The sequence below is a fragment of the Macaca thibetana genome, chromosome 3 (genome assembly GCF_024542745.1).
Source record: "Macaca thibetana thibetana isolate TM-01 chromosome 3, ASM2454274v1, whole genome shotgun sequence".
In the NCBI taxonomy this organism is placed as follows: domain Eukaryota; kingdom Metazoa; phylum Chordata; class Mammalia; order Primates; family Cercopithecidae; genus Macaca; species Macaca thibetana.
In genome coordinates this window covers 76,355,814-76,381,549 of record NC_065580.1, presented here as the reverse complement: position 1 = coordinate 76,381,549, position 25,736 = coordinate 76,355,814, and the positions used below count along the sequence as shown (strand labels likewise).

Here is a 25,736-nt window from a genome sequence, read left to right as displayed (position 1 = left end):
AGGAGGATTGCTTGAGGCCAAGGAGTTCAGGACTAGGCCTGGGCAACATAGTGAGACCTTGTCTTTAGGAAAAATATTTAGCTGGGTATAGTGGCACATGTCTGCAGTCCTAGCTAGTTGGAAGGCTGAAGCAGGAGGATAGTTTGTACTCAGGAGGTACAATGCAGCTATGATCACACCACTGCACTCCAGCCTGGGTGATAGAGACTCTGTCTCTAATAATTAATAAAAATAATAATAATATACCTGGATATCTTGCTTAAAGAATTACTGTGAGGATCAAGTAATAATTGGAAATTATGGAAATTAGCAGTTATCCTCCCCCCTCAGAATAATTATGGGACCATTGTGCATAAAATTAAGTATATAAGAATAATAGCAAACAGTAGGAATAAATAATTTTGTCATCTCAAGCCTTTGAAAGCATTTCTCTCGAACTTTTATAATAATAAAAAGAATAATTAGATACAAATGAAGGGTTCTAGATGTTCACCATTTGTTTCCCTTTAATTCCCTAGAAATAGAGTGGCTTCCTTACATTACAGATTAAATAGTATTTAAAGTAGATTCATTCCCTAAACCTCAAGGAAAGCAGCAATTTTCTATGGGAAGTTACTTTTGAGTCTGAACCAGTTTTAGATACACTGGCAAGGATCATAGAGCTTGAAAGAATGATAACTGGCTTTTGTAAGGTATCCCACTATTTAAAGTTTCATGGTCATTATTCAAACCAGTGAAAATAGAAGTTACATTAAAGAAAGAAGGGTAGTTATCTTTCAGTGGAAAATTTAGTAGTTATGCTAAAATGAATCAAGGCTTTTTACCCCACTCTATGTAAAGCACCAACAATAGGAAAATAGCCATATAACATATGAAGAATTTAATTCTTGAAGTATTAAGTACTATCTTCCTATGAGAGAAACTTGTGTATATAATTTTCTCAGAATATCAGACAATTATTCTTAAGGGTATGGTTATGACATTCTTTCTGTGATCATTTATAAAGTTATTCTTATTTTCATTATTTCCCAGTGATCAGGAAATACCCGTCCTTATTGATAGACTGTCTAGATCTAAAATATATTTTTGGTTTTAAAATGTATTCTGTGTTTAGTTGAAGATAAGAGCAAACAAATGTTTATCTTGGTTTAAAAATAGTTAATTATACGTAAACCAAATAGGATATATATGTATATGTATATATGTATATATGTGTATATATGTATATATGTGTGTGTATGTGAGTGTGTGTGTGTGTGTGTGTGTATATATATATATATATATATATTTTTTTTTTTTTTTTTTTTTTTTTTTGAGATGGAGTCTGACTCTGTCGCCCAGGCTGGAGTGCAGTGGAGCGATCTTGGCTCACTGCAACCTCTGCCTCCCAGATTCAAGTGATTCTCCTGTCTCAGCCTCCAGGGTAGCTGGAATTCCAGGCATCCACCACCATGCCTGGCTAATTTTTGTATTTTTAGTAGAGACGGGGTTTCACCATGTTGGCCAGGCTGGTCTCGAACTCCTGACCTCAAGTTATCCACCTGGCTCAGACTTCCAAAGTGCTGGGATTACAGGTGTGAGCTACCGTGCCTGGCCCAAATTGGATATTGACAAATCATTTCTTATGACAAATTAGGAGGCCACATTAATGGCATATATATTCATAATATAAATATATTATGTGCTGGGCATGAAGTTAACTTAAACCAGTTGTCAAAATATCTGAATATATTACATTGGCTATTTGTTTATATTTTGTTTAGTTAACAATATTTATTGCTTATTACAAACATTGTTAGTGTTTATGGGGCTTATTTTACATACAGTAAGTTTCTTCCATTGTAAGTGTATGATTCAGTATTTTAAAAGTAAGTTTATAGAGTTATGCAGCCATCATCACAATTGAATTTCATCCTAGATTGACTAATTATTGCTCCTGAGTTTAAGGTTGTTTAGACAGATCCTCAAGGATGTGCAGCCAAAATGAAAGGGTCCTCCAACAAATTCACCATGCCCAGGTGGCATTACTAACTTTTAGCAGACACTGGCAAAATCATGTGTGTGCTATGTATCTGCCTTCATGACTAGCCCCTGAGCTCTCTAGCAGGGAGAATGGCACACACCCATGATACAGCAGATTTTCTTATAATATCAAAATCTGATATTTACCATCTGTGGATGGCAAATCTGGTACCAATACCAGTTCAAGTGCTTGGTTCCTCAGGCTATCTTTTGATTTACATTTCATGTTACAGTGCTAACATATCTCATAGTAGAAGTGTTTATTTTATTTATTTTATTTTATTCTATTCTATTTTTTAGACAGGGTCTTTCTCTGTCACCCAGGCTGGAGTGCAGTGCATAATCATGGCTCACTGCTGCCTCAACCTCCTGGGCTCAAGCCATCCTTCCACCTCAGTCTCCTGAGTAGCTAGGACTACAGGCACAAGCTACCATGCCCAGATATTTTATTTTTTATTTTTTGTAGAGATGGGCTCTACAACCTCCTGGGCTCAAGCAAACTTCCCACTTAGGCCTTCCAAAGTGTTAGGATTGCAGGTGTGAGAGCCTGGCCTAGAAGTGTGTTTGGTAAGTGTGTGAAATAGGCCCACAACTATGGGCTGCTGACTTAGCATTTTTCAACAGCAGGTGCTTTCACCAGTAAACATGAAGGTGGTGATCTGAGAAGATGAGCATGGAACATTTCTGAATCCCAGGGCAGTGGCAGTCTATCAGTGCACCTGCTTCTCTGGAGCTGCTTCTGTCTAAGACTTACCTTGGAGCACCGCTGTTGTCTCAGTCAGTATCTGCACAGAGCAAGGGATATTATGTAAATATCATACAAAAGTAGTAGTTGAAAATTGCTACTCCCAGGAAATAATCATTGTGCTTCCAAGCAAGCAGATGTTAAATACGGCATAACAGTCATTGACAGTGGCACGCTGCTCTCTGACAACAACAGCATTCAACTGGGGACAGATCTGCTGACATTCTCTTCCAGGCTGCTAAGACAATTAATTGAAAAGTAAAAATGCAATCAATCAATTCACTCCTTTGATACATGATTGATTCTTTTTCCTCCCTACCCTATAAAACCAAACTCATTTAAACGGCTTTCCTCTTACAGTATTCGAAGCCATTTTGGCAGCTTGTAGAGAGCTTCAGCAAAAAACTGTGGAACCCTGGCCGCCTCATGGAGTCTGCTGTTTTAAACCGGATGATGCACAGTAGTACTCAGTGAAGCAGACCTGTAACCAGTCCGGGTATTCTCTTCACACAATGTCTGACAGATTTCCCAAAACAAAGTAAAAAAGGCTGTCAGCAAAGAGTCTCACCTGTCTGGGTTTTTTTTCAGAAGGGTGTCTTAGGGGGATGTGTTAGCAGTCTGTTGTAAAGAGGGACAAACGCTCCATGAAACACTGAATCATCTGGTCCCCTTCAGAATATTAAATCTTAACTTCTATAGACAAAAGACAGAACCTATACTCAGAGTTTATAAAGTTAATTTGACTCTGAGCTGCAGTAAGCAAGGATATTACCCCATTAACCTTGGGCAGACAAGTGGGCTTGTATCATGGTCTGGAATCTTGCCCTTACAATCCACAATTGCTGTGTATTACATGATCATTTGCCTGCTAACAATTACTCCCAAGTGGTAGGATGGCATTTTTTTTTCTGCTCATAATAATACCCCATTTTCCCTGGGGGCACAGGTGTTATCCAAAGAAGGCTCTACTACAAGATTTTTGTTCCAAAGTTTTCCTGGCCAAATGGCTACCACTTACTACATCACCTCTATATCCTTACTAATGTTTTCTGGCCCAAGCAGGAATATGTGAAGGAAAACTAGAAGGAGACATTGGGCTTCTAACACTGTAGTAGAGTGGGCAAATTAAAGGCTAAAAGTCATGTAAATAAGGCTTTTTCATTTATGAGAGTGACAAGAATTTTGGTCAATTTGAGATGGAATCCTCTTAATTTGGGCATCTAAAATTTCTGCATCACAAAAAAAGCCTATGGTGTTATGCTAGCTGGCTAGGTTGAAACAGAACAATAAATAGTTGAGGTGAACTCATAAACTTTAGAAACTTAGAATATATTTGCAGCATAGATGGTGAAACATGGAATATTTCTTTTTAGTTCCTATTTCATAATAGTCTATGACACAAAGATGGAGCTTGGAATGCATTTAGATATCTAATACAGCTGTATTATATATATATATTGTGGTTTTGTTTTTTTTTTTTAATTAGGCTGTGGCTGTGTGAAAACAAGGACTGTATCTTAGGCATTTTTGAATCTCCAGCTTCTAGCCCAGGTGGTCAGTAGGTATTTTGTGAATGAATGAATCGTAGTATTGTGAAGAGATTGTAGACATGGAAGAGATGCATCCTGAATGACATGGTGTTAAACTTAACCAAAGTTCTAGTGGTGGGCATTTCCTTCAGTCCAGATCATCAGGTGAAAAATAATTCACCCACCAATTCTGGTTAACTTAAGCCTTCAGACAGCCATCGCATGTTTGTCTTCCTTTATGGGACCTGGATCATATATAATGTAAGGTCACCCTTAACAGATATTAATGTAAAATCAAATTAGTCAAAATAATTTTCATCTGGGTGTGGTGCACATGGCTGCAGCCCCAGCCACTCTGGAGGCTGAGGTGGGAGTATTGTTTGAGCCCAGGAGTTCTGGGCTGTACTGCAGTATGCCAATAGGGTATCCACACTAAGTATGGTGTCAATATGATGATTTCCCTGGAACAGGGGGCTGTAAGTTTCCTAAAGAGGGGTGAAGCAGCCCAGGGTGGAAACAGAGCAGGTCAAAACTCCCATGCTAATCAAATGTGGAATTGTGCCTGTGAATAGCCACTGCACTCAGTCTGGGTGACATAGTGAGACCCTATATCTTAAATTAAAAGTAAAGAAAAAAAGTATGCTTAGAAATATATTTCTCGTTTTCACAATCAGCACAAAAAGCTGGAGACCCTATCAGTGGTACCTCCTTTTAGGCGAGTCTTTTAAATATATCGGCGACTGAATTTCCTGTCCGTCTCAGACTAACGCTCATAACAGTACTTGTTAGGTGCCACCACCTTTAACAGAAAGATCACATCAATTTACATATGTCCAGCTAACAATAAAACCAGAGGTTCACATTTCTATAAAAGAAATTGTTTGTGAGTAATTAGTTAATGACTCTTCTTAGTTATTAAGGCATCTCTTAAGGAAGAGTGAAGTTACTTTACCTGATTAATATACTAGATAATACTACTCACTCTCACTTGTATATATTATTGTAGTGATTTGAGATTATTGGGTTCTAGATAACTTTATATTTTATATAACCTGACTTCTACTGGATTTGTGTTTAATGGGTACACATTGTACTTATCCTGTACTTAATTTATACTTAATTCACTATACTGATTGTACTTATTCTATACCTAATTTATTGTATTTCTTACCCAAAGGAACTCAGAATGGCACGTCACATATTTTATTAATCCTCATTGCATTTCAATAAAGTGGCAAACATTGTGATGTTAATTATGGCTTTAGGTACTGAAGGCAAAAAGAAGTTAGATTATTTGTCATAGATCAGTCAGGTCAGGTATTCATTCATTCAGTACTCAAAAACCATATGCCCAGTACACATCAGAGTAGGAAAAAGTAGAAAAAGAAAACAGAACAGAAAACATGCTTCAAGTTCCTGTGCCCTCCTTCTCTAGCAATATTCATGTGATGAATATTTATAACTTTACTAGTTAGGATAATGGTAGTTGTATTAGTGAGGGCAATGCTAACTGTTCTAAGTAGGTGCTAAAATGCATAAGGCCTTACACATAATATAAGTTTCTTCCTTTTTTATTTATTTATTTTCATTTTTTTTGAGATGGAGTCTCGCTTTGTCACCAGGCTGGAGTGCAGTGGTGCAATCTCGGCTCACTGCAACCTCTGCCTCCCGGGTTCAAGCGATTCTCCTGCTTCAGCCTCCCAAGTAGCTGGGACTTACAGGCATGTGCCACCATACCTGGCTAATTTTTTGTGTTTTTAGTACAGACAGGGTTTCGCCGTGTTAGCCAGGATGGTCTCGGTCTCCTGACCTCGTGATCCACCCGCCTCCGCCTCCCAAAGTGTTGGGATTACTGGCGTGAGCCACCGCTCCCAGCCCAGGTTTATTTCTTAACTGTAAAATGTCTTGAGTCATTTAAGGAGGAGTGGGAAGGAGGGGATGTACCAGTCATTCGGGGATGCAGGCTGGTGGAGGCTCTGCAGTCTTCAGCATTTAGCTTCCAAGGTCACTATGATTATCTGTGTTTGGTGGCTGGAGGAGGATAGTGTAGTGGAGAAAGTTTGGGAGGTTCTATGAGCTGAGTCTGGATGTGGCATCCATCACTTCTCCTATCCCATTGGCTAGAACTCAGGCTTACGGCGTTGCTAAGGTGCAGCGGGGCTTAGAAATTATAGTCCTGGCTGAACAGCTTATTTTACCCAACTTTGTGCCATAAACAGGAAACAGTTTTAGTAACTGTTAACTGTCACTGCCTGATAGCCTAAGTCGTAGTTAGGCTTTTCTGATCTTATCCTTTAGAGATTTTAACTTGTCTTGTCCTCTCGCACTGAGGTCATCAAGGCAATGATTTGATGTCAGAGCAACTTGGCTCTGATGAACAACAGTAGCCACTCTGAGTGTTACGGCATGCATGTGTTTCTCCTTGATCAATTTCTGTTGTTTACGTCTGACTTTTCTTAGGCCTTTAGCTGATGCTAATTTAATGCCTAGGTCTATGTGACTGCGATTCAAACTCACTCTAGTAATTCTGCGGAATTCCTAGGGCATTGCCACCAATTCCACACTGGCTTGTATCCCTGTCTGTGTTGTGCTGGTGGGCCCAGTGGTGTTTGTGGTACATCGTTTAAAATATTTTATAAATAGCTATCTCTTCCGTAAAGCGTAATCATCTTCTACTTTTTGCTGTTTATTGTTGGAAAGTCTCTTGGGAGCTGGAAAATAACAGTTCTTCATTTTGAAAAATGATTTTTTTCTACTTTTAGCTCTGTTGTTTCTTCTTTCATATTATACCTTCTGAGGGTCTGCTTTGATGATACCAATGAGCCAAAAAGGAGTTTTGCCAGGATGTTGAGTGGCTAGATAAATATGTTATGGAAGAAAAACTCACCTCTGTGGAAGATGTCAATAACAATGGCTCATAAATTGAAAATGTGTCAATTTGAATGAGACACAAAGTGCCCAGATTAAACATTATTTCTGAATGTGTCCGTGAGGGTGTTCCTGGATAAGGTCAGTATTTGAATCAGTAGACTCAGTATAGTAGATTGCCCTCACCCATGTAGGTGGACATCATCCAACGGACTGAGGATTGGAAGAGAACAAAAAATGGAAAAAAGAGGAATGTGCTCATTTCCCCCCTGCCTTACTGTTTGAACTGCTTCTCCACTTGGACTGAGTCTTACACCATAGGCTCCGCCAGCTCCCAGGCCTTCAAACTCAGACTGAATTACACCACAACCACTACCACCTGCTTTCTTGAGTCTCCAGCTTGCAGACGGCAGATAGGACTTCCCAGCCCCCATAGTCATGTGAGCCGATTTTGCATAATAATATTTCTGTCTTCCTCTCTATATACATCTTATTGGTTCTGTTTCTCTGAAGATCCATGACTAATACACCATACAAGATGCTGAGCTTTCTATAGACATAATTTCATTTAATTTTCATAACCTTTGGAGGTTGATATGTTATTCCTATTTTATACATGATGAACCTGAGATAGAGCAGGGTTGAGTAACTTGTCTAGACTGCACCAAAAGTAAGTAGCAGTGCTGTGAATGAAACCAGTATTTGTTTAACTCCAAGTCTGTATTTGCCATCATTTCAGTGTCCTGGCAATGGATTTACATCCTCAAAGTTTCTATTTTCCATAGGCTCTCCATATATACAATCTATATATCCCATTAGTGCTCTTGGCAAATAAATGGTGCACTAAATAAAAATAGATATTTCAAGACATTTTTCTTGATTGTCTTGTTCCTCCCATTAAATTATATACACTGAGGAAGGAGCAGGCTTCTTAGAATCCAGAGTACGTTTCCCACCAGATGAACCACGATTTGCAGCTTTAACTGCAGTACTTGACAGCATTGCTTAATAAAAAGATTCAAATCCACCTACAACTTTATACTCAAAAACAGATTATGCCAACCTTTAAAGGCAAATAGTATGAGAAAAATGATAATGTAACCATTCCCTGGTATATATTGATCAAATGTGAGCATTATGGTTTCATTACGTCAGTTAATTTAGATTGAGATTAACTCAAGTTAGGTTTAATTTGGTACCAGTGACCAAAAAAAAAAAAAATTAAATAAAATAAAAAATACAGGAATATGAATGGGAAGAATAAATGACACACACCAGCCACAATTTTAAGCCTTGACTTACCTTAAAGATATTTTAACTTATTTTAATTTACTTAATATAATATCCATCTGGAATCAGAGGGCTCTGACACTGTGTGTGACTCTCGGAAATTTGTTCATCCTTTCTAAGCCTCAGTTTACTAATATTTAAAATGGGAATAATAATAGTGTCTACCTTATAGAATGGTTGTAAAGATTAAATGAGATAATGTATATGAAGCACTTGGGGATCAGCAAGCACTAGCAAGCACTTATCAGTCTGCTTGGGCTACCGTAATAACAGAATATCACAGACTGGGTGGCTTAAACTATAGAATGTAATGTTCTCACCATTGTGGAGACCAGAAGTCCAAGATCAAGGTGCTGTTGGGGTGGGTTTCTGGTGAGGCTTCTCCTCCTGGCTTAAAGATGGCTGCCCTCTTGTTGTGTTCGGGCATGGACTTTCCTCTCTGTGTGCCTGGAGAGACAGCTACCTCTCCAGTATCTCTTCTTCTTCTTATAAGGACACTAGTTTCATTGGATAAAGACTCTACCCTTACAACCTCTCTCAACTTTTATTACCTTCTTACAGACCCTCTCTCCAAATACAGTCACATTCAGGTTTAGGGCTTCAACATATGAATTTGAGGGAGGAGGGGGACAGAATTCAGAAGATAACGATGCTCAAAAACAGTCAATTTAAAAATTATTTCATTGTATTACATGTCCACTCAGTACACTGCTTTATCTTATGTGGATATAAGACCTTGTAAGTGATTCCAAAGTTAAGCTCAATTGAGATTTCTTGAGGGAATCTCCAGAGCAAAAGTAGCTTAGGTATTGATCGGAGTTCCTTGTAGAGGCTGATACTAATTTAATCCCTGGAGACATGTGGTAGTGGTGTGTATGTGGAGAGCGGGAATGTTATCCAGAGAGAACACTGCAAATAGAAGTAGCTTAAGTCTGGAAAATGCTCATTAGAATCAAAACGTTAAGACATCTTGCATAATAAAGCTTCTTATAAAAAAAAAAACTAATGCTTCTTTCATTTTCTTTCACAATTTTTCCGCTAATTAAAATTGAGTCAAGACTGTGAGTGTCCATTTTGGCTGAAACGGAAATCTGGAGTCCGCGTTCAGCGAAATTTTTTTTTTTGTTTGTTTGTTTGTTTGTTTTTTGCATTTTGTACACTGCCGTCTACTTTCTGCCTCATCCCATTCCAAGCATCTGACAGGTGTTAAGAGTTCCTATCTTGAAGAATTAAGCATCTATTTTAATGTTCAACCACTGAATTATTCATTTGAATTCTGACATTTGGAGGTCATTTTGCTGACCACCAAAGATTGACAACACAGAGCAAATGTTTGCAAGACAACAGGCTTTGTCTTCTTAGTCTAAGCAATTTTGAAAGTAACTCCCAATCTTAAAAGAGCTGTTTCCAAGGCTTAGAAGTAACAAGCTGTCTAAGAGGGGTAAGCGTGGGGGTGGGTTGGGGGGTGCAGATCTCTGTGGGACAGAGCCACCTGTGTTTCCAGAATAACTTTGAAGGGGTTTTTTCTCCCCTTATTTTGGCAGGACATTAGTCATTATACTAAAGATCTGGTATTTACCAGATCCTTTTAAACAAACAATCTGGAAGCAACATGAGGAAATCTGTAATAACTTATAATACACTCCTAATTTAAGACTGTTTAGATTTTTTGACAGTATGCCTGAAATGAATGATGTTTATATGAAGTTCAAGACTTCTACAAGCAAATCTGCTCCCCTGAAGGTGATGGCTTGCTCCCAACACTCAGAAACTAAGACCCGGGATTTCATGTCATGTTCTAAGAACAGAATCTTGACAGTAGGTCTATAGCTTTATAGAGGGCTTATGGGGAAAAGACCACTCTGGAGAAAATGACTTCTCCCCAAAGCTAATATTTCTGTTACACTGGCTTTAAGACAAGTGAATCCAGATCTACGCTGAGTTGAGAGTTTGGATAAAACAATGAGTAGAAAACAATATTAATATGCACAGCATATTAATGAATTAAGATGGCATGACCTGACTGAAGGCATCAAGGCCACACAATAGAGTGCTGTGTCATGTGAATGCAGAACTTACTTCAAGTGCTTTATCAAGCCAGAAAGTCAAAGGTCACTGTGGACTGAAATGGAAAAGGTGAACTTCAGCTAAGTTTTTCATTCATTCAACAAATATTTATCAACTACCTTCTATATACTGGTCATTGATCTGAGTGGAGTATAGTAATGAAGGAGATATGGTTTCTAATCTAAAAAAGCTTGTGTTCAAATGAGGGAGAGAGATATTAAACAACTAAAAAGAGTTACAGTTTAGGAAAAGGGCAATGAGAGAAATAAAAAATGTGCAGACCAGAAAAGAGAGGCAAGCAATACTTTAGACAGTGTGGCCAGGAAGGGCCTCTATTAGGAGGTGACATTTTAGCTCCTATTGGATGGTAGGAAAGATCCAGCCATAAAGGCATTCAGGGAAAGAGCACTGTTAAATAGAAAACCGTCCATGTGAAGGGCAAATGTAATGAAGCCACAGGTGACTGAGCAGACAGAGAGTTCCAGGAGACCGCCCAGGATGAGTGATGCTGAGGGGATGGTGGGGGTGTGTGGGGATGGGAGTAGGGTAGAGAAGGGGTGATTTTTAAGGTACTGATATACCTTTTCCTGTAGAGGCAGGCTAAGTAACATGCTCAGAGCTTCCTGAAGCACAACAAATACAGTGAAACCAAAAACTGGGAAAGCTGGCTGTGGCCATCACCTGATCATCCACAGAGCACCCTCAGACCTGGGAATTCAGGTCTCTATTCTTCTTTGTTCCTTCCAGAGTTTTCATCTTTCCCATCTCTAGAAGAAGAGGAGGCAATTTACTGTTACAAGTTTTGCTTATCATTAAAATGTGAAATATGCCTTCCTAAGACAGTGAATATCTGTGTGTGTGCACGTATGTGTGTGATGATCTTGCATCTCCGAAGTCTGACTTGGGGTGGGCCCCAGCTTCCTTCCCTTGCCTCCTGCCATTCGCCTATGTGTCAGTTGAGATCTGCCAGAGCCTCTCTTTAATGGTTCCCAGGGCTGTGCTTGGGGCCATGAAGCCAGGGCAGATTTTTCCATAGGCACTCATCGCTGGAAGTCCTTCCTCTTGCTGCTCTGTGAAAGTATGACTTTGTTTTAGTGTTTCTGGCTCCCATTCTTTGGAAACCATTGTGAAGTGCTTTCATCATAGTACTCAGTGCTGGCCCACCCAACTCGGCATAGAATCAGCGGAAATTCTGCCCCTGAATCAAGGGTGGTGTATTATTTCAGACAGGTCATTAATGGAAAGATTCCGTAGTTCCCCTCATTGTTCCTATCTTGGGCAGAATGTCACTTTGGTCTGGGTTTATTTGTAAACAGACTCAGGCTCTGACGTAAAAGAAAGCCTTGTGCCCATTAGACTGTGCAGGATTAGGCCCACATATCCTCCATAGCTTACCCTGGAAAGATATCTTGGTACATTTTTCTGCGCAGACCACAATCTCTGTTCATAGACAAATTGCTTCTCAGACTGCCTTCCTACAAGACAATGTGCATCTCAGAAAAGAATCCATTGTTGTTTTGCTTTTTCCTAAACAAAGAAGAGCAAAAATAAAATAAAATAAAAGGCATGCCAAATCTTTATAAAGAATAACTCCTTCCTGATAAAATATTTAGAAAATAAGCCCTAAAGATGAGAAGAGGTAAATCATCTGATCTCTCTCACTCACAAAAAAGGGGGCATGCTAATGTTGTCATGACACTAGGCACAAATAGAAACTTTCTCACTGATATTTAAAAGGATAAACATAAACACCAAAGTCCAACTGTGAAAAATCTAAAATATAACTATATATAGTTGATATTTCAGGAAGGCCATCTTTCTTTTTGCTTCCTTTTTTTTTTTCCAAGACGGAGTCTCACTCTGTCGCCCAGTCTGGAATGCAGTGGCATGATCTCGGCTCACTGAAACCTCCGCCTCCCTGGTTCAAGCAATTCTCTGCCTCAGCCTCCTGAGTAGCTGGGATTACAGGTGTGTGCCACCATGCCCAGCTAATTTTTTTTGTACTTTTAGTAGAGATGGGCTTTCACCATGTTGGCTAGGCTGGTCTTGAACTCCTGACCTTGTGATCCACCTTTCTCGGCCTCCCAAAGTGCTGGGATTACAGGCGTGAGCCACCACGCCTGGCCCATCTTTCTTGTCTCTATGCTTGGAAACATAAAATAGTTTCAATGAAAATTAAATTTATTATATTTTGATTATATTGTTAGGGATATAGCTTCTCTGCAAATATTTGCTTCTCCCAGTGCCTTTTTAAATTTTGAGTTTGGAACTTACAATATCACTTTGAACGATACACATGTCCTTCCTTTGAGGAACATCACATATTTATAGAGAATTAGCACATCCTGGGAGTCAAGAATGAAGAGGGCATTCCATTTAACTTCTCAGGTGAGATTCGGTGACTCACCGCAGCAATCATCTGTGTTAGGAACAGAATTGGACTTGGCAATGTCCAGTCCAGGGCCTTAGCCAGTGGTCAAAGAGGAGCTGAGCAGTAAATGAGTGTAGTAAGCTCCATGAGGAGGGATGGATGGGGAAGGTGACCTGGGCTGCCACCATGCTGCCCTGCTCAGCTCTGTATTGTCAATTATGACTTCCTGCTGGGCACCTGAGGCAGAGGCAGCGTTGCCTAAACTGCAGCCAGTATTTAATAGAGTACACATGCTTTGCTCATCAATGGGAGATTACCGGATTACTAGGGATAAAAAGGGGAAGGTCATTGGATCAGCTGACACCAGGCCCAATTTAGGCTTTAAAACTATAACAACTTCTTGGCTTTTAAACAAGCCTATCAGCAACTTTTTCTTTCTCAAGGCTAAAACCACCTTTTCAAGGGCTTCTCGGCGTTAGAAGGCAATGAACTTTCAAATGTTCCTAAGAGTTTGCAGTGGGTAGGTATTCAAGTTTCAGTTTCCTCGCTTGTAAAATCAGGATAGTAATATCTACTTCTTAGGGTTGCTGTTGGATTCAGATAAGAAAAACTCATAATACTGTCTAGGATATAGTGAACCTTCAATAAAAATAAGTGGTTATTATGTACCAGGAATATTTGGTGCTTTTGTTTTTTATTTTTTCCTTTAACTTTTATTTTAAGTTCCGGGGTGCATGTGCAGGATATGCAGGTTTGTTACATAGGTAAATGTGTGCCATGGTGGTTTGCTGAGCAGATCAACCCATCACCTAGGTATTAAGACTAGTATCCATTAGCTATTCTTCCTGATGCTCTCCTTCCCCCTGCCCCTGCTATAGACCCCTGTGTGTGTTGTTCCCCATCACGTGTCCATGTGTTCTCATCGTTCAGCTCCCAGTTGAAAAGATAACATGCAGTGTTTGGTTTTCTATTCCTGTGTTAGTTTGCTGAGGATAATGGCTTCTAGCTCCATCCATGTCCCTGCAAAGGACACGATCTCTTTCCTTTTTATGGCTGCATAGTATTCCATGGTGTATATGTACCACATTTTCTGTATTCAGTCTATCATTCATGGGCATTTGGGTTGGCTCAGTGTCTTTGCTGTTGTGAATAGTGCTTCAGTGAACCTACATGTGCATATATCTTTATAATAGAATGATTTATATTCCTTTGGTTATATACCCAGTAATAGGATTGCTGAGTCAAATGATATTTCTGCCTCTAGATCTTTTAGGAATCACCACACTGTCTTCCACAATGGTTGAACTAATTTACACTCCCACCAACAGTGTAAAAGCATTCCTTTTTCTCCACAACCTTGTCAGCATCTGTTGTTTCTAGACTTGTTAATAGTTGCAATTCTGACTGGCATGAGGTGGTATCTCATTGTGGGTTTGATTTCATTTCTCTAATGATCAATGATGTTGAGCTTTTTTCATACATTTGTTGGCTGCATAAATGTCTTATTTTAAGAAGTGTCTGTTCATGTCCTTTTCTCACTTTTTAATGGGGTTGTTTGTTTTTTTCTTGTAAATTTATTTGTGTTCCTTGTGGACTCTGGATATTAGACCTTTGTCAGATGTATTTGGTGCTTCTAATACATTGTCTCCTTTTTCTGGAAATGTAAGTGTTTTTTAAGAAACTGAACTTGGTACCATTTAAATCATCTTAGACCATGCTATAAACAGATAAATATATTAATCCATGCAACAAATATTTATTGAGTCCCTGTTATGTTTATTGTGTGCCAGATAGTTCCTGGTGCTAGAGCTATAACTAAAAAGACACCAGAAAAGGTTTTTGCTCCCATACAATGTAAACTCTTGTGAAAGAGACAGACTAAACAACAAAAAAGAGATACATAATGTAAGGAAATAATAAATGATCAGAGAAAAAAATGAGGATAGAGACTGGTAAAGATGGAGATTTGTCTCACTCTGATAGAGTAGCGGGGGAAAGCCTCCATGCAAGTGGTATTTAGATCAAAACTAGAATAAATAGAGGGAGACAGGCATTTGATGATCAGTGTTCAAGACCAAGGCTAGAGTAACATCAAATTTCTTCAGGTAGAAAAGGACCTTTGAATTTTTGAGGAAAAGGAAGAGATTCTCAAGGTTTTTGTTCACCTCTATTGCCATAGCAGCTTCCTAACTGATCTCCTTGCTTTGCCTCTTACTATGGTTAACTCCCCAAGCAGCAACCAGAGGGCTTTAAAAAACCACTCAAAAAACTTAGATCATGTTATTTCCCAGATCACAGCTTTACAGCAGTTTCCTATCCCACTTAGAAAAAAGTCCAGACTCCTCATGTGGCATTCGAGGATACCCAAGATCATCTGGCCCTTGCCTATCTTTCCACTGCCATGCTCAGCTCATCCGTAGGAGGGAATGAGTGGAGCTGGTAAGATGCCCATTAGGAGGCTGTGGTAGTCGTCAAGGTGAGAATTGAAGGCTTGATTAGTAGTGTTGAGGTGGGGCAAAGTGGTTAGACTGGGGATATATTTGAGGGAAATGCTGGTAGGACTTAAGGAAGGATTGGCTGTAGGCTCCGGCTTTATATCTCCTTGGCTTCTCCAAGTTGTCAAGTGTTGTTAATGGCTACTCCTAGCTAGGACCTTCTGTTTCTCTGGAGGCATTATTCTTCCATGGCAAACTAAAAGGCTACACATGTAAAACTTTAGTTTTTAAACTATCAAAATTGTCCCATGAAATTTCATCTCAGCATGGCCTCAGAATTGAAGCCAATTCTCCAGAACTAGAGTGAAACATTAGCTCTATGGGGTGGACATTCTGCCAGTCGGCCATTTAGGGTTCTGATAGGAGGGGTAGAATGGAAAAAGAGATAAATGTCAAGTTACCTTTATCAGCATTATTTATACATCACTGTTTGGACATAGCTTTCATTGACACTATTGGTTAAAAAAGAGTTCTGGATCATCTACGAGTCCATTATTTCTACTATGGAATTCACTTTACAGGGTCGAGGCAATTAGAGGATGGGAATATATTTTGCAAACAACAAATGCCCTGGACCTGGTAATGGCCTCCAAGGCACCATCTAATCTGGCTCCCATTCCCTCTTTTCCTTCCCCATTCTTACTCCATACATATTGGTCTCATTGCCATTTATAGAACATGGCCCCTTAAGTATTTTGTACTGGCTTAAGTATTTTGCTCTTCTCCCGTAGGCTAACTCACTCACTTCATTCTAGTGCTACTGGAATGCCACCTTCTTAGTAAGTCTACTTTGCCCATTCTATTTAAATAGCACCCAGCTCCCCAAATCTGCTGTCACGCCTGTTCCCCCTCTATCCTATGCATTCTAAACTGCTATATCATTTACTTTTGCATTTTTTTCTTGTTTTTCTCACTAGGATGAAGCTCTATGAGGGCAAAGATTTTTAATGTTTGGTTCTCTGACACAGCCTCAGCACCTAGAACAGTGGCTGACATATACTAAGGACTCACAAAAGATTTGTTGAATGAATGAATGAATGAATGAAGTTATTATTTTTGTTGTAAATGGTGAAGTGGGGAGTAGAATGAAAGAAACCACAGGATGAAGACCTGAGCTGTACATCTACCACAAATTCAGATACAGCGATATGTTGTTTATTGACCAGGATACATTCTGAGAAAGGCATCCTTTGGTGAGTTCATTGCTATGCAAACATCACAGATTGTACTTACACAAACATAGATGGGGTAGCCAACTACAAACCTGTGCTAGATGGTATATAGTCTATTGCTCCTAGGCTACAAACCTATGTAGCATGCCACTATACTGAATCCTGTAAGCAACTGTAACACAATGGTAAGTATTTGTGTATCCAAACAGAAAAGGCACAGTACAAATATGGTACAAAAGATAAAAAATGGTACACCCATAAGGGTACTTACTATGAATGGAGCTTACAGGCCTAGAAGTTGCTCTGGGTGAGTCGGTGAGTGAGTGGTGAGTGAATGTGAAGGCTTAGGACATTATTATGTACTACTATAGACTTTGTAAATACTGTACACTTAGGCAACACTAAATTTATTTATAAAATTTTCTTTCTTCAATAATAAATTAACCTTAGCTTACTGTAACATTTATAAACTTTAATAATTCTTAAGCATTTGACTCTTTTGTAACAACACAGATTAAAACACACACTGTACAACTGTGCAAATTTTTTTATATCTTTATTCCATAAACTTTTTTATTTTTAAAATGTCTAATTCTTTTTTTTTTAACTTTTCAAACTTTTTGGTTGAAAATGAAGACACACTTACACACATATTAGCCTAGGCCTACATAGAGTCAGGATTATAAATATCACAGTCTTCTACCTCCACATCTTGTCCCACTGGAAGGAATTCAGGGGCAATAACACGCATGTAGCTGTCACTCCCTAAGATAACAATGCCTTCTTCTGGAATACCTCCTGAAGGGCCTGCCTGAGGCTATTTTACTGTTGATTTCTTTCTTAATAAGTAGAAAGAGTACACTCCAAAATAACAATAAAAGGGCAGTGTGGTAAATACATTAACCAATAGCATAGTCATTTATTATCATTATCAAGTATTATGTACTGTACATAATTGCATGTGCGATGACTGGCAGCACAGTAGGTTTATTTACACCAGCATCACCACAAACATGCATGTAATGCATTGCGCTGAGACATTACGACAGCTACCACGTCCCTAGGCGACAAGAATTTTTCAGCTCCATTATAGTCCTATGGGACTACCGTCATATATCAGCCTGTTGTTGACCAAAACATTGTTATGCGGCATGTGACTGTATATATTCCCATGAGTAGTCTTCCTAAAACCCAAAACACTCTCATGGGAAGGAGAAATGGCTGGGTAGAGCTGCCTAGCTGATCCTCAGCCTCCCAGCCTTAAATTGCTAGGGGCTAAGGATCACCCTCAAACCTTGCTACGGTGTTCTAAATGACGAAGTAACTCATCTTGGGAAGAAACGTCTAAAACAAGTGCAGCAAAGGAAGCTGGGACCCTTATTGCTTCTGACCCCTCCCTCTTTGGACCTAGGCAAGTGTCCTAAGAGAGGGTTGGAAAAATAGTAGGGCTAATAAAAAACCAAGTTACACGGCAGCACTGTTTTGTGGCCTAATAATACGGTGTGATACTGTCAGGGGAGGATATTTCCCTACACACTCACGTCAGTTTGGGAACTATTGGCATATCAAAGAAAAATGGCCTCATAGGAAAATAGCAGAGTAGTGGCTCCAAGAATTTCTTCTGGTAGCTGTGTCTTAAGGAGGGCTGCAGGGGATTGATTTGTGCAGTTGTACAAGGATTCTCCCCTAGGGCTACAGAGTTATTGTTAGAAGGGGAAAGATTTAGGTTGAACAGTCCACCAGCCATGTAACTGGTATGGGGAAGATTCAAGAACTGGTATATTATTTTTCTTGGTAGGGCTTTGTTGTACCAAGAATGGTGTGCTCTGAGAAAGTACCATCGGGTCATGCATATTGCTGTTGGTCACTGTCAGAATGGGGAGAAAATAAGAGTCCTGAACCCACTTACAATAAAGGATTTCCAAGCCAAGAAGGCCTTTCTAGGGTCTACATCATGTAGCTCCTGCTTCTGTATTAACACGCAGCACTGGAGGAAATGAGCTCCTTTCCCGAGCGGTGTGATTAGGATTCCTGGTCACTCTGTAATAAGAACAATCCAAAATCCCATGGACTTGGGAATTCCAAGAAAGAGTCAAGGGTATGGTGGTGTAGGTGGAGGTCTTCCAGCTGAACTGTGAAAATCACAGTGGCAAACTCAGGCTGGTGGCACCAAAAGAAAGAAAAAAGAACTGAGCAGCTCAATTTCTTGGAGATTTCTTACCTTTTCCTTTTCTAGACTGCCTGAAAATAATACAGAAAGCAACCCCCTTGCTAGAACTTTGCCACCTTTGTTCCCTCTGGAGAAAATAAAGAAATAATGAGGCAGGAGCCAACACTATTTGGGATTTCTGAATGTAATACAACTGAAGTAAAACTACATTCTCCCTTTACTCCCTTGAAGAAAGACCCTGGAAGTGAAATAAATGGAGAAATGAAAAATACTGGGAACTTAACCCTTTCTTGAGTGTTCAGGCAGAAAATTAGAGGTGATTTCCAGACTGCAAGTGGGAGAAACCCAAAAACTGGTTTAGTTATTTTAAAAAATAAATACTAATTTATTTTGAGCTGCTATAAGCTAAAAAGAACAGGGGCCAAATCTAACTGACATTAAGAACCCCCCCCCAAAAAAAAACCCAAACAAAACAAAACAAAAACAAAAAACCTGCCAGTCCCTATTAGTTCTAGTACCTTTCCCTCTTCTTGCCACAGTACTTTTGCCTGACTGACATTGTATCAGTGTAAGGGATGTCATTGGAAATGCAAACTGACAGCATGAGAAACACCCGCGTTTCCTTGGAGGATCATGAGCCCCAAAGTTGTGCAGCTCCCTGAGGGATGTCAGGAAAGGGAGACTCAACATTGCAGAAGGACCCCCTTCAAAATCACAGGAAACAAATTCTTTAAATTAGGAAGGACTGGTTATCTGATGAATATAGATTTTGTGAGGTTTCATAGTTTTCCATTTGTTGACAGAGAGAATACTATTGCCCTAGGGCACCCTAAACTGTTATGGAGCAACACAGGTATAAATAAGTATATCAATAAAAATACAAATCTTTCTTTTTTGTTTCTCCCCCCTGGCAACAACAGCATGCTTGGCTTATTGTTGAGTTGGCTCTTGGGAGGGGGTCAGAGATTGAATAGTGTTTCTTTTTGTCCTTTGGAACTAAAAGTTTGGCCTGTGAGTAGTAGTTCCCAACCCTGGAAGATCTGCTGAATTACTTTGGGGATTGCTTTTGAAAACTATAACCATTGTGTCCCACCTTACACTTGCTGGGAGATGGGGGTGAGGCACAGACATCTGTGTCTTAAAAAGCTCCCCAAGTGACTCTATGGAAATCCAAGGGTTCAAATGTCTAGAGGTGCCATGGAAGGGTAGATTAGTTCAAGGGACCCCTCTGAGATGCTAGTGATACTTCTGTGGAATGTGGTGTGTGCGCGCGCACGTGTGTGTGTGTGTGTGTGTAGAGAGAGGTGAGAAGAAAAAAGAATGGAAAGTAGTCAGTTATGTCCCGGGATGTATAGAAGAAAGATAAAACTTCACCTCACACCTCACAGAAGTCCTTGCCAAACAATTACCAGCTCAGAAATCTCTCTCTCTCTCTCTCTCTTTCTCTCTCTCTCTTTTTTTTTGAGAGTCTCATTCCGTCGCCCAGCCTGGAGTGCAATGGTGTGATCTAAGCTCACTGCAGCCTCTACCTCCTGGGTTCAAGTGATTCTCCTGCCTCAGCTTCCCGAGTAGCTGAGAGTACAGGCACCCACCACCATGCCTGGCTAATATTTGTATTTTTAGTAGAGATGGGGGTTTCAACATATTGGCCAGGCTGGTCTCGAACTCCTGACCTCAAGTGATCTACCCGCATCAGCCTCCCAAAGTGCTGGGATTACAGGTGTGAGTCACCATGCCCACCCCCATTTCAGAAATCTCTTGATTCTGGACTTGATCTGAGAAAGAAGGAAAGGAAACCCACCTAGCTATTATGGAATGCCTACAATGCATCTAATACTATGCTAGGTGTATGAGTTCATTCATTTATTCATTCAGTCATGAAGCACATCCTTCATGCAAAGTACTGTGCTAGCTCTTGAGGTTACAAAGACCATAAAGACAGTCCTTATCCTTAAGGAGCCCGCAGATAATTACTACCCAGAGAAACATGCTATGATGAAAGGCGCTTGGGAGACTTTGGAAGAAGCTCTCAACTCAGACTACGTGGGATGAGAGGGTGAGTCTAGGAAAATCTCCAAGAAGAGGTGGCACTTACACTAAATCTTAAATAATTCTGATTCTCATATTTGCTGCTGCGAAATAGTGTAGTATGGTTGGGCAGAGAGAGCTAGAGAAAGGCTAGAAAGGGGTTGGGGTAGGGGGAGGAGCCAGAGATGAGACTGGAGAGGCAGGTGTGCTGGAACCAGGTAATAAGTTGCCTTGACTTTTTCCCCAGATGCAGCAGGAGATACTGGAGTCAAAGCAGGCAGTGACAGCATCACATTTGTCGCTGAGAAAGCATAATATGGTGGCAGCAAAGGGAACACATTAGGACAGGGTGAGGCTGGACATGGAAGCCTGATAATCTGAGATGAAGCAGTGGAAATGAGAATAGAGAGGAAGGGTTTGATGAGACTTGATGGCCAGTTGTTTGTGAATAGGAGAAAGGAGGAGAAGTCAAGGATGGTGTCCAAGTTTCTTTTTTGGCAGCTGGATGAATCATGGTGCAATTCACCATTTATTATTTGCTTTAACATAGTTCTTTGTTTAGACTTTATAATAACCTTATGCCTTATTTATCTATCTATCTATCTATCTATCTATCTATCTATCTATCTATCTACCTACCTACTTAGGAGCAGGGTTTTGCTCTGTCACCAAGCTGGAGTGCAGTGGCGTGATCATAGCTCACGGTAGCCTTGAACTCCTGGGCTCAAGCAATCCTCCTGCCTCACCCTACTGAGTAGCTGGGACTACAGGCATGCCACCATGCCCAGGTAATTTTTTAATTTTTATTTTTTGTAGAGATAGGGTCTTGCTTTGCTGCCCAGGTTAATCTCGAACTACTGGCCTCAAGTGATTCTCTCACCTCAGCCTCCCAAAGCACTGGGATTACAGGCATGAGCCAGCATGCCTGGCCCCTTATGCCATTTTTAATAAAGATAGGAAAGTTCTGAGAGATCAAAGAGAGAAAAGGAGGAAAGTTCCAGCTCTCCAGCTTGTAAGTTGGGAGCTAGGATCCAAATTCAGGTCAGCCCGAGTTCTCAGACCATGCCTCCAATGCCCCAAGCAAAAGCAAAACTTAGTAAGGCTAAACAGAAAGAAAACGGCTTTGAGTAGGCTACATTCACAATAGAACAACATGAGCTAAGATCCAAAAAGTAGAATCCAAGCACCTGAAATGTGTTCTTGACTGCAGTTAGCATGGTGAGATATGACCTCCTTTCACAAGGTAGTCAATTTTTTTTTCCCCCAATGCTGTGCAACCTTTTTATATCTCACTGATGGCAAGTAAGATTGAACTAAGATTTTTAAAAAGAAAAAAAGTTTCTGTTAAAAATGTCCTTATAAAAAAAGTAAAATGAAGCCTCTCAACCTTTGCTTCAGAGGTTTGCTTATTCTGCCTCTGAAAATAATTTTTTTAAAAACAGTCATCTCACTGGGGGAGTTTAATAAATATTTAAAAGTTTTCATGGAAAACTAGATTTTTACCTAGAATCTTCTATGATAGCAATGAGACATGATACTTTAAAGAGAGGAAATTGTGTATCTATGCTTTCTGAGCCAAAGGGTTATGCAGAAGATTCCATGACATCAGGCCATTGACAAATATTCCTCCATTTATACCTACTGGGACAATGTATAGCTCATCCCTGTAGCCCCCAGGTACACATTTGGCTGTTTCATGGTATATGATCTAACCTTGAACTTCTGCTGTTTCTTTGGCTGACATTGAATTTAGTCTATGTGTCTAGTATCTTTGAAATTACTTTTGCTTTTTAGTTTTGAAAGAAACAGCTTCCTTTTTAGTGGAATAGGATATTGCTCCTTTGTAATATTCCTAGGATCCACTTATTCATGCTTTGAGTTGGCTGCATACTAAAGATAGGTTTAATTTAGATTTGCCTCCTGTATTTATTCCCCTGAAACTTATCTTTATCCAATTTGTCTCCCTAACTATACGTTCCCTCTCCCACTCAAAAAGAGACGATCCCCATTCAAGAATTAAATGTTTTGGTTTGAACAGTTTGTTGGTTTGCCACTCCATCTCTTGAGGCTTCAACTTGCCAGGGCCTGCACCGGGGCTCCCAACACTTCAGTTTCCCCATATGCTGGATTGCCTTCACTCACTTTGAGAGATGACTGTGAGGCATAGCTCATAAATGTCATCATAAACTGCCCTGCAAAAGTACGTCTCAACGTCTGTGATGCCAGATTCAGAAGGGCTCAATTGTGTGTATCTGGTCAAAATAATAATAATAATAATAAAAGCACCCAACAACAAAACAAACAAAACAAAACAAAACAAAGGTGGAGGGTGGCCTTTTGATGCTGAACAGCATGGTGAGGAACTGCCAATCTTCAAGTTTCCTATGACGATCTGAACTGCCGTTTTTTGCGGTTGTCCTTGCTAGCAGCAAATGTTCTAGCATTCTTTTCTATTAACAGAAGTCAGCAGGCTTGAAGGTCAGTACTTTTTCTTTTACTTTAGTTAGTTGGAAGTGGCCCTTTCCCCCACTTTCAGGAGCAGGAATTTTGAGACAGTAACCCCACCCTTCCATAGCAGGTCACATAAAATGCCTAGACGCTACCATCCCCCTATGGGCAGCTGGCCTATTTATGCAAGAGAACAATAAGGAGATGGTTCCTTTGCTTCTATTTCTTTGGCAATGCGAGAGAAGGAGGTGGCTGAAGCCAGACACATTGGCTCCACGCACATGCCCAAGCGTTTTTCAAAGTCTCACCCTATTGAGTAACAAGAAGGCAACTGTCTCCATATTCACACCAATGACGATGTTGTAACTGGATTGGCTAGTTTTCTTTCATTGAAACCCTGGCTTAACGGGTGTGTCTCTGTGTCTGAAAAACATAAATGGAAAGAACTGAAAGGGAAAAGAGACAAAAGTGAAATCATTGCTTTCTTTCTTGGCAAGGAAAACAAAAATATTGCACTTTAATGAACAAAGGCAATTGCCGCTATAACTGAACAAGGAGCTATTAATAGTTTGAGACACTATCATTTAAATGTAGGGGCCTTTGAATCTGTAAAACTCAGCCACATGCAAACTGAACTCTCCAGGTAACTGTTAATTGTCATTCAGTCAAATGCACTTTCCACCTTTACTTCCAAATTCTTCTGCGGAGCAGGAACTTTTGCCACACCTACGATTGCAGGAACTTTTCTGCCTCCTTATCTTTTTGCTGGCTAGTCTGCTTACTTGAAATGCCTTTCCAGTCTTTTTATACCTGAGGGATGTATACTCACTTTCTAAATTCCACCTTTAGGTTCTTCCCTACCTTTTCTGTGTCCTCAGGCAGAACTGGTTACTCCTGAGCTTTGTTTAAATTAAGACTAACATTGGCGCATTCGATGACCCCTTGGGATTGTGACTTTCTAGAGTTTAGAAACTGTTTTCTGTTCATTTCTGTATTCCCAGTGCTTTTTGTGGTTCTACACAGTGATAGGTATAGAATAAACTTTGCTCTAGCCATATGGTGGCAACCTTTAGTTGTCCGGATTTCAGTTATGATGATATTTGTTAATGATGAAATCTGATTTTTAACACATGCTCTGGATTTTTGGCTTCATTTGGTTTTCCTGTTATGGTACAACCTAAGGGTGAATGCAAGGCATCTATATTGCTTCAAAAAAGTTGTACTTAAGTCAGCAATATCTTCCTTTTGAGTAGAATATAAGACTTTTTACATTTTACCATGTAGGTGAAGGGAGAGAGAAGTTCAGACATGGCTGAGAAAGCCAGTGTAGGTTGAAAACAAGGAAGAATGGGATCAAAAAAGAGAGAAAAGAGAGAGAAAGAAAGAGGAGAAAGAAATGGAGGAAGGAAGGAAGGAAGGAAGGAAGGAAGGAAGGAAGGAAGGAAGGAAGGAAGATGTAAATCAGCAAAACATAGACAATCATCCATAATAGTGATACCTGGAGATAATCACTGTTACCATATTCATTGACTCATTCACTCAAGAAATATTTGTTGATATATTCATTTTATTTCCTGAGTCTTTTATTGCATCTAGATACCCATATCCACACTTATGTGTTTATAGGAATTAAATCATATCTTTATTATACTGTGACTTGCACACAATTTTTTATATGGATTACCTTTATTTATTTTTTAAAAATTCATTATTATTAGATACTTTGGCTGTTTCTAATATTTTGCTATTATAAACAAGGCTGCAAGAAACGTTCCGTAACTATTTCTTTGTCTGCTTGTCTAATTGTTTCCTTAGAAAATTTTTTTTTAAAAATCCTGGCAAAAAATTGCCAAAAACTTTAAAAGGTTTTGGTATATTGGGGTAATTTTTGCCCAGAAACATTGTATCACTCTTTGGAGTGCCTTCCTCCCAACCCTATATTTTTTATTTGTAAAGTATTACCATTCTTTATAAGTTTTGCTAATCTGATATGTAAAAAATGACACATTATTTTAGTTTTTTTTATTGACTTGTTAGTTGTGTTGAACATGACTTTGTATTTGTTGTACATTTGTTTCTTCCTTCATGAATAGCCTATACAGTTTTTGCCTTATTTTAAAAACTTGTGTTTTTTTCTTATTGATTTGTAAAAATTCATTATATATTAAAAATATTCAGTATAGTATATAGTAAAGACATTCATGAGATGTTCACTTTTCCTTTTGATTGTTTTCCACTTCTTGTTTAGCACAGGGGAACTTTCATGACATATAATGTTGCTTTCATTTTTTTCTGGAGGCTTCTGAGTCCTCTGAAAATGTGTACATTGACAGCCATAAAAGGGATTTATCAGACTGAAGATCTCAATATAGAATACCAAAAAGCAACGTGACTCTGCTCCTTTTCTGACTAAAGGACTTTATTTTTACCCCTATACCTGCTTTTGGTACCATGTGGCATCATGTAAAAATATTTTTTTAAAAAATAAATGTCTATATGACAAGGGTATATTCTCACAGTTCCAGAGTTTG

The 25,736-nt window shown here is 39.5% G+C and overlaps 1 protein-coding gene across 1 annotated transcript in view; it reads left to right on the top strand.

Moving 5' to 3' along the window:
• The window catches only part of SEM1 (SEM1 26S proteasome subunit), a 1,048,205-nt gene that overhangs the window by 756,839 nt on the left and 265,630 nt on the right, over positions 1 to 25,736 (top strand). The gene's annotated exons all lie outside the window — the stretch shown is intronic.